The 14,534-nt window shown below is 35.5% G+C and overlaps 2 pseudogenes; both read left to right on the forward strand.

Annotated features, from left to right (window-relative positions):
• The first annotated feature begins 4,723 nt into the window (after positions 1 to 4,723).
• On the forward strand, positions 4,724 to 5,952 carry LOC129641521 (olfactory receptor 6C3-like; annotated as a pseudogene).
• Positions 5,953 to 12,442: 6,490 nt separating this feature from the next.
• Positions 12,443 to 13,401, forward strand: LOC129641523 (olfactory receptor 6C6-like; annotated as a pseudogene).
• Positions 13,402 to 14,534: the final 1,133 nt, after the last annotated feature.

Consider the following 14,534-nt stretch of genomic DNA (forward strand, 5'->3'; position numbering starts at 1 on the left):
CAAAATAAATAAATAAATAAATAAATAAAGTCTGCCACTTTTTACTGTTTCTCCATCTATTTGTCATGAACTGAGGGACCAGATGCCATGATCTTTGTTTTCTGAATGTTGAGCTTTAAGCCAACTTTTTCACTCTGCTCTTTCACTTTCATCAAGAGGCTCTTTATTTCCTTTTCAGTTTCTGCCATAAGGGTGGTGTCATCTGCCTATCTGAGGTTAATGATATATCTCCTGGCAATCTTGATTCCAGCTTGTGCTTCCTCCAGCTAGCATTTCTCATGAGTACTCTGCATATAAGTTAAATAAGCAGGGTGACAATATACAGCCTTGATGTACTCCTTTCCTGATTTGGAACCAGTCTGTTGTTCCGTGTCCAGTTCTAATTGTTGCTTCCTGACCTGCATACAGATTTTTCAAGAGGCTAGTCAGGTGGTCTGGTGTCTAGGGTAAATACCTAGTTCATTAACATAGCTTAAGAAAAACATTTCCATAAGGAAAACTCATTGGTTAGCTCAAGGTTTGAGAAAAGTTAAGTTCAGGTGGAACCAGGTGTCATCATTGCAACAGAGAATTTTTTATAAATCTCTTTTTAATTTTGTATCAATTCAGTTCAGTTCAGTCGCTCAGTTGTGTCTGACTCTTTGCGACCTCATGAATCGCAGCACGCCAGGCCTCCCTGTCCATCACCAACTCCCAGAGTTCACTCAAACGCATGGCCATTGAGTTGGTGATGCCATCCAGCCATCTCATCCTCTGTCGTCCCCTTCTCCTCCTGCCCCAATCCCTCCCAGCATCAGAGTCTTTTCCAATGAGTCAAGTCTTTGCATGAGCTGGCCAAAGTACTGGAGTGAGAAGGGGAAAAAAATCTGGCACTTGTAGTTTGTTTCATCCTTTTGCTTAAGAAAGATATAAAAAATGTCTTGACACTTGCAGCCTATTTTCTCCGGTCCCTAGCCTTCCTGCCTGTTACCCTCTCAGCTGGTATGCTAAAACTCCTTCATAATGTGATTCTGTCTTTATGTTGGTATGGTCTACAGTCCTGTCAGGAACCTATGTGTATTCTATCTTGTTTATTCATCATTTCTACTATAATTGATCATAGCCATGTCTCCAAACAACTTGCCATCACATCTGCATTTCAGCAGTAAGGGGGATCAAGAGGAAGAGGAATGAAAATTCCATTTTTCAGAGTATGACCCCTGAAAGTTGCACAGGTATCTCCATTTACATCCTTTGGACAGAATTTTGGCACACGGCTGCAACATGTTGCATGATTGGCCAGGTATAGACATACATAAAGGGTTTAAAACTGTAGAAGTGGAGAATACTTAGTTATTATGAACCTTTCGTTGAAGATCAAATAAAAAATATCACAAAGACTATTTGGAGAAAACAGTTTTCGAAAAAGAAACTGAGGTAATATGGGACATGAAATGTTAGGTGTGTCTGGAGAATTAATGATACTGCATTTATACTGAGGTATAATGTTTCCTGGACAGGCTAATCATCTTATATTGTTACTTCTTGTTATCAACATAAGCAATCTTTTCTGTTCCTGCTTCCAGATCCTACCTATGTGTTTGGGATTTCAAAACATGAGTTTGTGGAAGAAAAATTCTTTTTTTTTTTTTTTTTTTGGAAGAAAAATTCTTATTGGAGATACCTATACTGAAGCGACTTAGCAGCAGCAGCAGCATAACGAGATCTCTGGGGACATAGTTAAATATATATAAATATTTTTAACAGTAAAATTATATATTAAATATATTTTTAATTATATATATAATTATATATATAATAAATTAAATATATATTTAATATATATATTAAAAATATTTAATGCCTGGGGAGAACATTTGAATAATAAATGTTTGATCTTTGCAATTGGTGTTCTTAGATTTCCTATCCTCCTGAGAATAATTCACAAATTTTAGATATCTTCCTACAGAGCACAGAAAGCATAAATACTCCATGGGTCAAGTGTTGCTTTATTTTATGGCATTTTGGGTGATACTTAAAAAAAAAAATTCAATACATAAATATGTATTTATTTATGTACTTTTCTAAGAATTTGTCCATTTCTTCTAGATTGTTCATTTAGTAATGGAAAAATTTAATACAGTAATCCAAAACCTGAAGGAAAACAAAGTGCTAATCAAAACATGCACAAAGTGGCCTTAAAATGATCTGAGAGAATCGTATGTTGAGGAGTTGAGTGAGATCCGTTCAGAGAAGAATGGAATATCAGTGTGCTCTGTTCAGCATGATGACAGAAGTATTAACTACTGAGCAGAGATGATTTTGTCTGAATAAATCTGTGTATATATCTTCTTAAAAATTGTTTGAAATTTTAAGTATTTTGGGGAGACTGATTTAGCACTTAAAACATGAAAAGAATTGGTATGTGAAAAATTTTAAATTTAAAAACTGGATTTCCTTTTAGATATGTTTTAATTCACTTTTGTTCTATTTTTATCATTAAACTTGAACCTTACTTTTCCAATCGTTTAAACATTGTTTTAGGAAAGGCATATGGAATACACAGGTGATTTATTATTGAGAAACTTTTTCTTTTCAAATATATTTCACTTTCATAATAGCTAATACAACTAAGCATTATTGCATTCATAGGCTGACTTCTAATGGTTTTGTAATTTAACTTTATTTTTTTTTACAGTGTGTGTTGGGAGAGTTTCTGTGTTAAATTGTTGAAGTTGAAGAAAGATAATTTGACATGATAAAGTTTGATTTAGGTGTTTAGTATATGCATTCCTGCAATTTTTGTCATTGAATCATGTGTGTAAATAAACATTTATTATTGATTGCTCCATAATTATTTGCATATAAAGTGAATGTCAAGGAGAAATAATAGTCTCTTCCTTTACCCATATTTATCTACATTATTAACTGCATGATTTTGACAGCAGATCTTATTTCTTTATCTTAGAATTCTCCTATTAATTCCTCCGGATATTACTGAAAACAACTTTCATTTGTCCATATATGATTATTTTTATTTGTATAGTTGTATTTTCAATAATAGCATATGTCTCAGAGATTAGAAATAAACCTGGATATTCTAAACAGAGAAAACATTGTCTTCTCTATCTCCCATCACAAAAGCTTGATCATTTTATGTGTTTGATGAGGAAGATACCAAGGAAGTAACAGTTCCCTAGAGACATCATTAATCATTTTTTTGTTTAAGAAATATGCTATATTTGGTCTAAAACTATTTATACAAACTTTGACACGTCTAAGAAGACAATTTTAGAAAATATACTCTTTCAGCTCTTCATCCCATTCCCCAGTTGCTAGCTATGCACCCTGAACGATTCACTGTCACTTGAAATCTGCCTGTCATTGAAAATAGTTATATCTAGGTAATATGTCATAACTTACATGTTAGCCATACATTTTAATATTCTTATGATATGGAAATGTATGCCTCATAAACTTTTGTCAACAATTCTGAGATTTATTATGTGTTTGAAATTTACCAAATACTTACTCCTCATCTCTTAGGCGTGTTGATCTCAAAACTGGTCATCGTTTTTAGTCTGTGCTTTAGACAAAGAATAAAATGGCAAGTGTAAATAACAAGTAGATGGAGAGAAATTTTCAATGGTACCTAATTTCTTCTTGTAAATTTTATCTATTAATTTTATATACTAAGTTGCACATTTTAATAATATGTACAGTTTTAATTTTATTAAATTTTACTTATGATTTACACAATTTTAATAGCTTTCCTCAAATTCACTGTCTTATCACTAAAAACCGAACTTACCTTTCTAGATTTCCATAAACTTTGTCTTTATCTTTCTCTTGCTTTTAATTCTGACACCTCATGTAATTTCCTAAGTACATAGTTATGCATTTCTATCCACTCCTAAATCCTGCTTTTTTTTTTTTTTTTTTTCACTTTAGCTGACCTACTCTTAGAGTCAAACCATGTAGAGGAAAACTGCTGTTTTCTTGTTATATATTCAGGTCATCAGAATATTCTTGTTTATATTTTTTTAAGAACACAAATTGGAGAGGATGAGGATGGTGATAGATATCAAGGAAATGGAAATACCAGTAAGAACCCCAAATAAGTATATTTCTGATGTCTCATATTCATATACATAAAACTGGATCTCATTTGCCATGAAAGTAAATGAAACATTAATCAGAAATTTGAGTTTGATTGAGTAAAATAGCAAAAGTGTACTAGTCTTATTTATTGATGACAGCTAGGTGTGTGTGTGTGTGTGTGTGTGTGTGTGTTTGCGTTAAATACAAAACATGGAGTGATGACGTGTACTCAGGTGCTCTTATGCAAAACAGAAAATGACATCGATCATAATTCTTGTCCAAAGTTAAGGGTGGAAAAACATGTTTCTATGCTTTAATAGTCTGCTTAATTTTCCTTGAATTTATTCACTTAAAATCAACCAACAATTAATATGATCACATATATTATTCAGTGGTGAAATTAGAAGGGAAACTTTGAATCAACTGTCCAGATATCCTGGAAATGCAAAGGATTGTTCTTCCTGGCATTAACCATTTTTATAACATGAAGGAGCAGTGTGTTTCCCATCTGAAATTTCAATTTTCTAACTCTACCTTAGACACTAGTTATCTCCCTTGTCAGTTTCCAAATAGGAACATTGTTTTCTTCCTTTCCATTTTTTTTTTTTCCCTCTGTGTAGACCTTGTAAAGTAGAGGGCATTAATGGGAAATCACACAAGAATGACAGCGTTTATCCTGGCAGGTTTGACTGATGACCCACAAATGAAAATTGTATTATTTATCTTCCTACTACTCACCTACTTTTTAAGCATCACTGGTAACCTCACCATCATTACTCTCACCATGGTGGATCCTCACCTCAAGACCCCCATATATTTTTTTCTTCAGAATTTTTCCTTTTCAGAAATATTCTTTACTACTACTGCTGCTGCTGCTGCTGGTAAGTCACTTCAGTCGTGTCTGACTCTATGTGACCCCATAGACGGCCTCCCACCAGGCTTCTCTGTCCCTGGGATTCTCCAGGCAAAAACCCTGGAGTGGGTTGCCATTTCCTTCTCCAAAGCATGAAAGTGAAAAGTGAAAGTGAAGTCGCTTAGTCGTGTCCGACTCTTAGCGACCTCATGGACTGCAGCCTACCAGGCTCCTCCATCCATGGGATTTTCCAGGCAAGAGTACTGGACTGGGGTGCCATTGCCTTCTCTGACTACTACTACTACTACATGCATCCCTAAATTTCTAATTATTATGGAAATGAAGGACAAAACTATTTCCTATAATGGTTGTATTGCACAGTTGTTTTTTAGCTTATTACTTGGAGCATTTGAATTTTACTTGTTGGCAGCTGTGTCCCATGACTGCTATGTTGCCATCCATAAGCCCCTGCATTATACAGCCACCATGAACAGTAAAATCTGCACACTTCTTGTCTTCTGTTGTTGGATTGTTGGCTTTTTGATCATCTTTGTACCTCTCCTTTTAACCCTAAACCTTGGCTTTTGTGCTTCCAACATTGTTGATCATTTCATGTGTGACCCAACTACCTTCCTGCAGATCTCCTGCTCAGACACACAGCTCACTGAGACAATGGGATTCATTTCTGCTTTAATGACTCTTGTGGTCCCATTGTCAATGGTATTCACGTCATGTACCTATATTGCGTTAATAATTCTGAAAATCTCTTCAACTAATGAGAGGAAAAAAGCATTTTCAACATGTTCTCACATGATTGTGATATTCTTTTCTAATCGCAGCTGCATCTTCATGTATGTTAAACCATCAGTCAAAGAGAATGTTTTTAAAAGGGAATAGCACTACTCAATACCTCCATTGCCACACTTTTGAATCTTTTCATCTGTAGCTTACAGAACCAACAAGTGAAAAAAGCCTTCATGAATATAATACACACAGTTGTTTCTTTTTCAAACAAGTGAATATGTTATTGCATGATGTATTAAGGAAATAAATGAAGGTGTCTATAATAATAATAGTGTATATAATTGTAGTTTCCTCCCTTTTATTGCATTTGATAATCACCCTTCTCTCTTTTCACAGTTATTTTTACAAAAGCCTTGTTTCAATGAAGCTAATTTTCTTCATGTTCTTCAATAGAAACTTTTTTCTCATCTCTCTTCCTTTTCCTCTGATTATATGAAAGTAGTTATTCCAGTTTTCAAAGTTTTCTTTTCTCTTTGAGTTTTAGTTATCAGGAATATAAACTAGTTTTAAGTAAGTTATATTTAATGTAGCAAGCAATGTAAATATTATACCACATTTATATTTAAGTTCAGTTCAGTTGAGTTCAGTCACTCAGTTGTGTCCAACTCTTGGCGACCCCATGAACTGCAGCATGCCAGGCTTCCCTATCATCACCAGCTCCCCGAGTTTACTCAAACTCATGTCCATAGAGTCGGTGATGCCATCCAACCATCTCATCCTCTGTTGTCCCCTTCTCCTCCTGCCTTCAATTTTTCCCAGCATCAGGGTCTTTTTTACTGAGTCAGCTCTTCGCATCAGGTGGCCAAAGTATTGGAGTTTCAGCTTCAACATCAGTCCTTCCAATGAATATTCAGGACTGATTTCCTTTAGGATTGACTAGCTTGATTTCCTTGCAGTCCAAGAGACTCTCAAGAGTCTTTTCCAAACCACAGTTCAAAAGCATCAGTTCTTTGGCTCTCAGCTTTCTTTATAGTCCAACTCTCACATCCATACATGACTACTGGAAAAACTACAGCTTTGACTAGATGGACCTTTGTTGGCAAAGTAATGTCTCTGCTTTTGAATATGCTGTCTAGGTTGGTCATAACTTTTCTTCCAAGGAAGGAGCAAGTGTCTTTTAATTTCATGGCTACAGTCACCATCTGCAGTGATTTTGCTGCTGCTGCTGCTAAGTCACTTCAGTCGTGTCTGACTCAGTGCAACCCCAGAAACGGCAGCCCACCAGGCTCCCCTGTCCCTGGGATTCTCCAGGCAAGAACACTGGAGTGGGTTGCCATTTCCTTCTCCAATGCATGAAAGTGAAAAGTGAAAGTGAAGTCGCTCATTCGTGTCTGACTCCTAGCGACCTCATGGACTGCAGTCTACCAGGCTCCTCCATCCATGGGATTTTCCAGGCAAGAGTACTGGAGTGGGGTGCCATTGTCTGTCACTGTTTCCAATGTTTCCCCATCTATTTGCCATGAAGTGATAGGATCAGATGCCATAGTCTTTGTTTTCTTAATGTTGAGCTTTAAGCCAACTTTTTCACTGTTCTTTTTCACTTTCAAGAGGCTCTTTAGTTTGTCTTTGCTTTCTACCATAAGTGTGGTGTCATCTGCATATCTGAGGTTAAATATTACCATTAATTTATATTTTGTAATACAACCAATTTATTCATGCATAATCTATTTAATGAGCTGAGAGATTAAACATTAGTGCTATTGTTCAAATTAGGAAATATTTTAAAAAATGATTGCTATGTGACTTTCCATAGGAACTAGTTGTTTAGTTTCTATTTGAGAATTGTTAAGTTTTATTAGTAGTTGAATTATGAAAGAAAAGTGCATTATCTTGCTGGTTTATTTTAAAAATTAAAATTAAAAATGAAATACAATGTTTACATACCCAATAATCACACCCTTCAATAACTTGGGACACTTCTGAAGCTAATTGGAGAGTAATTGTAAATATTTGCTAAATGAAGGAGAACAATGCTAACCAAATGTATTCATTCCTTTCAGAGTGTCATACACATGGACATAAAAATATATGCCTATATCTCTTAACAATTAAACGAAATTAGTAGAATAAGCTGAATTTTTCCTTCCTTAAGTAATTTTGAAATTCCTATACTTATTATTCCTATTATACCTTTGTTGGTAATGATCAGGATTTTATTCATCAAAGCAATTTCTATGTTTGACCAAAATTTTAAAATATGAAATATGATTAAAACATTTTCACAGAGGCTGATTCATGTCAAGCTATGGCAAAAACCACCACAATATTGTCAAGTAATTAGCCAATTAAAATAAATTAAAATTTTTTCACAGGTACACAGTATGTTTCATGATTTTTTGCCAGAAATATATGAGCATTAAATCATAATATATTTTTTACTTCTTTTTTACTTTACCTATAGGTCTTGATTTGAATACTATCTAAAAGAATAGAATAAAATGTAGTCAGGGAGGAATATACATATATTATGTAATTGATTGGATTATTTTACAGATTTCTGTTCAGCTTTTAATGAGATGAACATTAAAAGATATTTTATCCATGAATAGTATTTTTGAAAGAGTAAAATAACTAAATTTTCTCTTGATTATTTGTATATCTACATTTTCCATTTTGAGAAAATAGATATAATGATCATGGAGCATTATATAACTTCTGTTAGTTTTAAGAGCACATAAGTGAAAATACTATATATATATTTTATATATATGTATGCATGTTCCATATTGAGACAGTATAACATAGGAAAAGATTAAGAATCTCTCAATATTCTCAAGTTATGATTCTGTTATTTGTTAACCAAGATACAGTTTGATTAAAAATACATTGCCTTCCAGTTAAGCCATTAATTTTTCATTAGAGTACTCTGAAATGCTTCATTTAAATATTTTTCAATATCTGTCACCTGTTAGTTACTTACCATAAAAGATACACTCACACTCCTAATAAGGACCTAGCATTATTGAACAGGCATCCTCACTCCCAGTCTTCTCTTCCCAATTCCAGGAAGATTAAAGTTATATTCTCAATCTTTTCTACTACTTCTAATAGTCTATGATATATCACCTCCCATTAGCACTGACCTCTGAATTCTGATTCCTCAGTAGTTTAATAGTGTTATTGTTGTTTTTAATTGTCTTGAATATGTAGCACAGCTTGTCAAATTTAGGTGGAACTTCTTAAGAGAAAGTAGGACTCTTTGTGACCCCATGGACTAGAGTTCATGGGAATTTTCCAGGCCAGAATTCTGGAGTGGCTAGCCTTTCCCTTCTCCAGGGGATCTTCCCAACCCAGGGACTGAACCCAGGTCTCCTACATTGCAGGCGGATACTTTACCAGCTGAGCCACAAACATTTAGAGTATATTGGTGGTGGTGGTCACTAAGTCGTGTCTGACTATTGCGACCCCATGGACAGTAGCCTGCTAGGTTCCTCTGTCCATAGGATTCTCTGGGCAAGAATGATGAAGTGGGTTGCCATTTCCTTCCCCAGGGGATCTTCCTGACCCAAGAATTGAACCCAGGTCTTCTGCATTGCAGGCAGATTCTTTATCAACTAAGCTACTAGGGAAGCTCTTTAGAATATATTACAACTATTCTTTTAATATCATTAGAAAGTAAAATTCAAAAGACATATGCCTTGCCTCTTTAAAACATTCATTTTGTAGGAGTCACACTGGAAATATTAAAAAAAATGTGTTTTGACAAATAGGGACTATACAAATTAACAGGAAAGAAGTCTTAGAATATCATGATCTCAAAAACAGTTTGCTACATGACTGTAACATATGATACTTATGCAGAAAAAATAAGTGCTCATGAATAGCATTCTGAAAAAGTTTCTTTTCTTGTGAGTTTAATATTACCTTTCACTAGTTATCATGTGGTTTTGATAAATATATAAAAGAAAATTGAGAACCAATGACTGGAGATAGAGTTCATTCAGCTTAGGCTGACAGATTAACCATACTGTAAATTGTTATTTTCCTGTTTCTATTTTGCAAGAGTAATAATGTAGACTATGATTGAGAGCTTATCCTCTTGATCCTGCTGAATTTTTTCCTAAACATTTTAATATATTTTTTCCTCTGAAATTTCTCCTTCTAAAGAATCTCATCCCCACTGGTCTATAAATTTCTGATAACCACTGTGAAGTGAAGTGAAGTGAAAGTCAGTCAGTCGTGTCCAACTCTGTGACCCCATGGAATACAGTCCATGGAATTCTCCAGGCCAGAATACTGGAGTGGGTAGCTGTTCCCTTCGATGTTTCATGTTGTCTTCTTTCGTGAACCTTTATTCCTCTACTTCTAATTATTGGCTAAGTATTCCTTGGACTCTTCATACCAATTATTTTACATTGGTTACTAGCCCTTTATTGAAATTATTTCTCATTATTTTCAAACTGTAAGGTAAATATGTGTGGATATTCTTGATTCTCTTTTTATTTCTATTATTTTCATGGCTTCTGTTCTCTGAATCTCCCTCTGGTATGATTATGAATTTTCTTTCTTTTCTTTTACTGCATACTCAAAACTGTATGCAAATGTTGAGGGCTCTGGATGATGATTAACACTACACATAAGACATAATCTATGATTGTCCACAGTTAAGGCAGGAAATCTTAACCAAAATAATGTATGAGATTATTCAAACCTGCGTTCACATATTTTTTGAGAAATGGTGGATTCATTGTGCTTTTTAGGGAATACGATTTCAGTGCTCGGAGCTAAACACCTAAGTTCTGACCCAGAATTTTCCACTTTGACAAAGCTTAAATGTTGAATTTTGGCTTCAGAAATGAAGAGACAGCAGGACTTTCTTGAGATTCTTCATACATAGGTGCTTTTTATTTTTTGTAAGTATATTTTTTGGCAATGCTACCAGTTTATGTGTGCATACACTATCCAATGAAATTAAAACTAATTGTAGCAGAGATTAACCATTATTGTTATTGCTCAAATTAGAGTAGGTTTAGTTTAAAAATCATTGTCTTCAAGCATTTTCCATAGAAACTAGTTGTCAGTACCTATAAAGGAACTTTTAACATTACAAATATTTCAATTACAGATGAAAAATGCCTTATATTGGGGGCTTATTTTATTTTTATTGAAGTATAATTGCTTTACAATTTTGTGTTAATTTCTGCTGTACAAAGAGCTGAATCAACTACTTGTATACATATATCTTCTGTTCCTTAAGCCACCATCCCACTGTCCCCATCCCACCCCTCTAGGTCATCACAGGGTACCAAGTTGTGCTATACAGTAGCTTCCCACTAGCTATGTGTTATATGGTAGTGTATATATCAGAGAAGGCAATGGCACCCCACTCCAGTACTCTTGCCTGGAAAATCCCATGGACAGAGGAGCCTGGTAGGTTGCAGTCCATGGGGTCACTGAGGGTTGGACAGGACTGAGCAATTCACTTTCACTTTTCATTTTCATGCATTGGAGAAGGAAATGGCAACCCACTCCAGTGTTCTTTCCTGGAGAATACCAGGTACGGGGGAGCCTGGTGGGCTGCCGTCTATGGGGTCGCACAGAGTCAGACACGACTGAAGGGACTTAGCAGTAGCAGTAGCAGCAATGTACCTGCGGACTATTAAGGAAAGTAACATAAGTTTATTATAAACTGAATAAAATAAAAGCAAGATTAAAATATAGAAATACTAATTTTAGTTTTTCTGTGTTTTTTCCTTAGTCATATATATTTAAGAGATTGTTAATGACAGAATTTTCTCATGTGGAATTTAGAGTGTTAGTCACTCACTCGTGTCCGACTGTTTGCTATCCCCTGGAGTGTAGTCGGCCATGCTCCTCTGTCTATGGAATTTCCCAGGCAAGAATACTGGAGTGAGTCTCCATTCCCTTCTCCTGGGGATCTTCCTGACCCAGGGATGGAACCCAGGTCTCCTCTGTTGCAGGCAGATTCTTTATGGGCTGAGTCACCAAGGAAGCCCTGTTAATAAAGTATATGGAGAGACAAGCAAACGGAGTTAAAGAAAAGGCATTCTCTGTGCTCAGTCATGTCTGAGTCTCTGCGACCCCATGGGCTGTAACCTGCCAGGGTCCTCTGTCCATGAGATTTTCCTAGCAAAAATACTGGAGTGAGCTGCCATTTCCTCCTCCAGGGGATCTTCCCCACCCAGGGATCAAACCAGTGTCTCTTGAGTCTCCTGTATTGGCAGGTGGATTCTTTACCTGTGACCCAATAGGGAAGACTGTTAAGAAAATAACTGAAAGAAGATAATAACAAAGTACATAAGAAAGAAATAGAAATGGAACTTATAAATTTTATAAAACTTAAAATTTATAAAAAAAATTATAAATTTTTATCAATTTATAAAAATGATGAGATATTTGCTAGATTCAGAAAACAGAAAATATGAACATATAAATGATCTGTTAGGATAAGGTCTTTCAAAGGTGGCTCAATGATTGACACTGAATTGCAGAGCAAAATTTCAAATAATTTAGTCTTCTATTAATGGTAAGTAGGACTTCTGTCAAGGAGAAAATCTCATATTTATATAAATGATTGACATTGACCAACATATTCATTTTGATGGAATCAAAGTAGACTTAAGAAAATATTTGCACATAGGTATGTTTCTGAATATGGAACATTCTATGGCTGAGAATGAAGAAAACTCTTTTCTAACTTGTAACTTAGTTTTTGTTTCCTTTAGCTTTGATAAGAGGGGGGAAATGAAGAACCATTCAGTGGAAATAGACTTCATACTCCTAGGATTGACAGATGACCCACAATTGCAAATTGTGATTTTCCTGTTTCTATTTTTCAACTACATCCTGAGTGTAAGGGGGAATTTAATCATTATCCTCCTCACCTTTCTGGATCTCTGTCTCAGGACTCCAATGTATTTCTTCCTTCGAAATTTCTCTTTCTTGGAGATTTCATTCACAACTGCCTGCATTCCAAAATTCTTGATCAGCCTTTTGACTGGAGACAAAACAATTTCTTACAGTGGCTGTGTAACACAATTGTTATTTTTTCTTCTATTAGGAGCTACAGAATTTTATCTTTTGGCTGCCATATCCTATGACTGCTATGCTGCCATCTGTAAGCCATTGCATTACCCAATCATTATGAATAGAAAAGTGTGCCATCAGTTTGTGCTCAGCTCTTGGATAACTGGCTTCCTAATTATATTTCCTCCTTTGGTCTTAGGACTTAAGCTGGATTTCTATGCTTCCAAAATAATTGACCAGTTCCTCTGTGACACTTCCCCTATCCTTCAGCTCTCTTACACAGAACGCATATCCCAGAATTGACGGCTTTTGTCTTAGCTGTGGTGACACTTGTAGTCACTCTGCTGTTGGTGGTCCTCTCCTACACATACATCTTAAAAATCATTCTAAAATTCCCTTCTGTTCAACTACCAACAGAAGCCTTTTCCCCCTGTTACTCACACGTGGTTGCTGGGTCTATCACTTATGGGAGTTGTATTTTTACATATATGATATCATCAGCTAAGAAAAGGGTGACTTTAGCTAAAGTTGTAGCTGTGCTCAGCACCTCTGTTGGTCCTTTACTAAACCCCTTCATTTACACCTTAGGGAACCAGTAGGTGAAAGAAGCTCTCAAAGATGTGCTTCAAAGGTTTTGTTATTTTCAAAACAATAAGCAAAAATGTAGATATCAGTAAGATGTTGTTGAAATATGAGTGAAGGAATTGAAAACAGTTTTCAGTTCAACAGTTCATAGCTATGACATTTCTCTGCTCATTGATTCATTTCACATTGGGTTTACTCAACCTTATGAATCTCTGCAATTTTTTCTGTTCTTTCTGAGTAGATAATTTTATTTTTTAATAGTAAACTGCTTTCTTTCATGCAGAATATTAAATTCTACCTCTGACTAGAAATATCTCTTCTCATCAATGATGTTATCATGTGCTGACTGCTTTCTAAAAATGAACTTTACTGTATATTCTTATTTTTTATTTGAACAAGTGTTTTATTTTTTATTTTTACTTTACAATATTGTATTGGTTTTGTCTTAACTACTTCAACATCTGTGCTAATTGATAAGCACTGAATCTGCTCTTTTTTTATGGTATATTTTTCTTTTCTTTTTTAAAATATAAATTTATTTTAATTGGAGGTTAATTACTTTAAAATACTGTATTGGTTTTGCCAGACATCAACATGAATCCCCCACAGGTACACACGTGTTCCCCATCCCGAACTCCCCTCCCTTCTCCCTCCCCGTACCATCCCTCTGGGTTGTCCCAGTGCACCAGCCCCAAGCAACCAGTATCATGCATCGAACTGCATCTTCTCTTAATATTTTGTTCTGCTAAAAATGTGAGACAAACTCAAACCTTGATTATTATTGCTGCTGCTGCTAAGTTGCTTCAGTCATGTCCGACTCTGTGCGACCCCATAGATGGCAGCCCACCAGGCTCCCCCGTCCCTGGGATTCTCCAGGCAAGAACACTGGAGTGGGTTGCCATTTCCTTCTCCAATGCATGAAAGTGAAAAGTGAAAGTGAAGTCGCTCAGTCGTGTCCTGACTCCTAGCGACCCCTTGGACTGCAGCCTACCAGGCTCCTCCATCCATGGGATTTTCCAGGCAAGAGTACTGGAGTGGGGTGCCATTGCCTTCTCCGCTGATCATTATTACCTTACACAATTGACGTTGTGATGGAAATCAGGTAGAAATCCGATTAATTTTAAAGATCAAAATGCCCTTCTAGGAAAAATGTTTATTGATTTCAACCTTGAAAAATGAATAAGGAAATAAGTATTTCAAAAGAGCTGTAACCAGAGGCATAAAA

This window comes from Bubalus kerabau, chromosome 1, assembly GCF_029407905.1.
Source record: "Bubalus kerabau isolate K-KA32 ecotype Philippines breed swamp buffalo chromosome 1, PCC_UOA_SB_1v2, whole genome shotgun sequence".
Taxonomy (NCBI): Eukaryota; Metazoa; Chordata; class Mammalia; order Artiodactyla; family Bovidae; genus Bubalus; species Bubalus kerabau.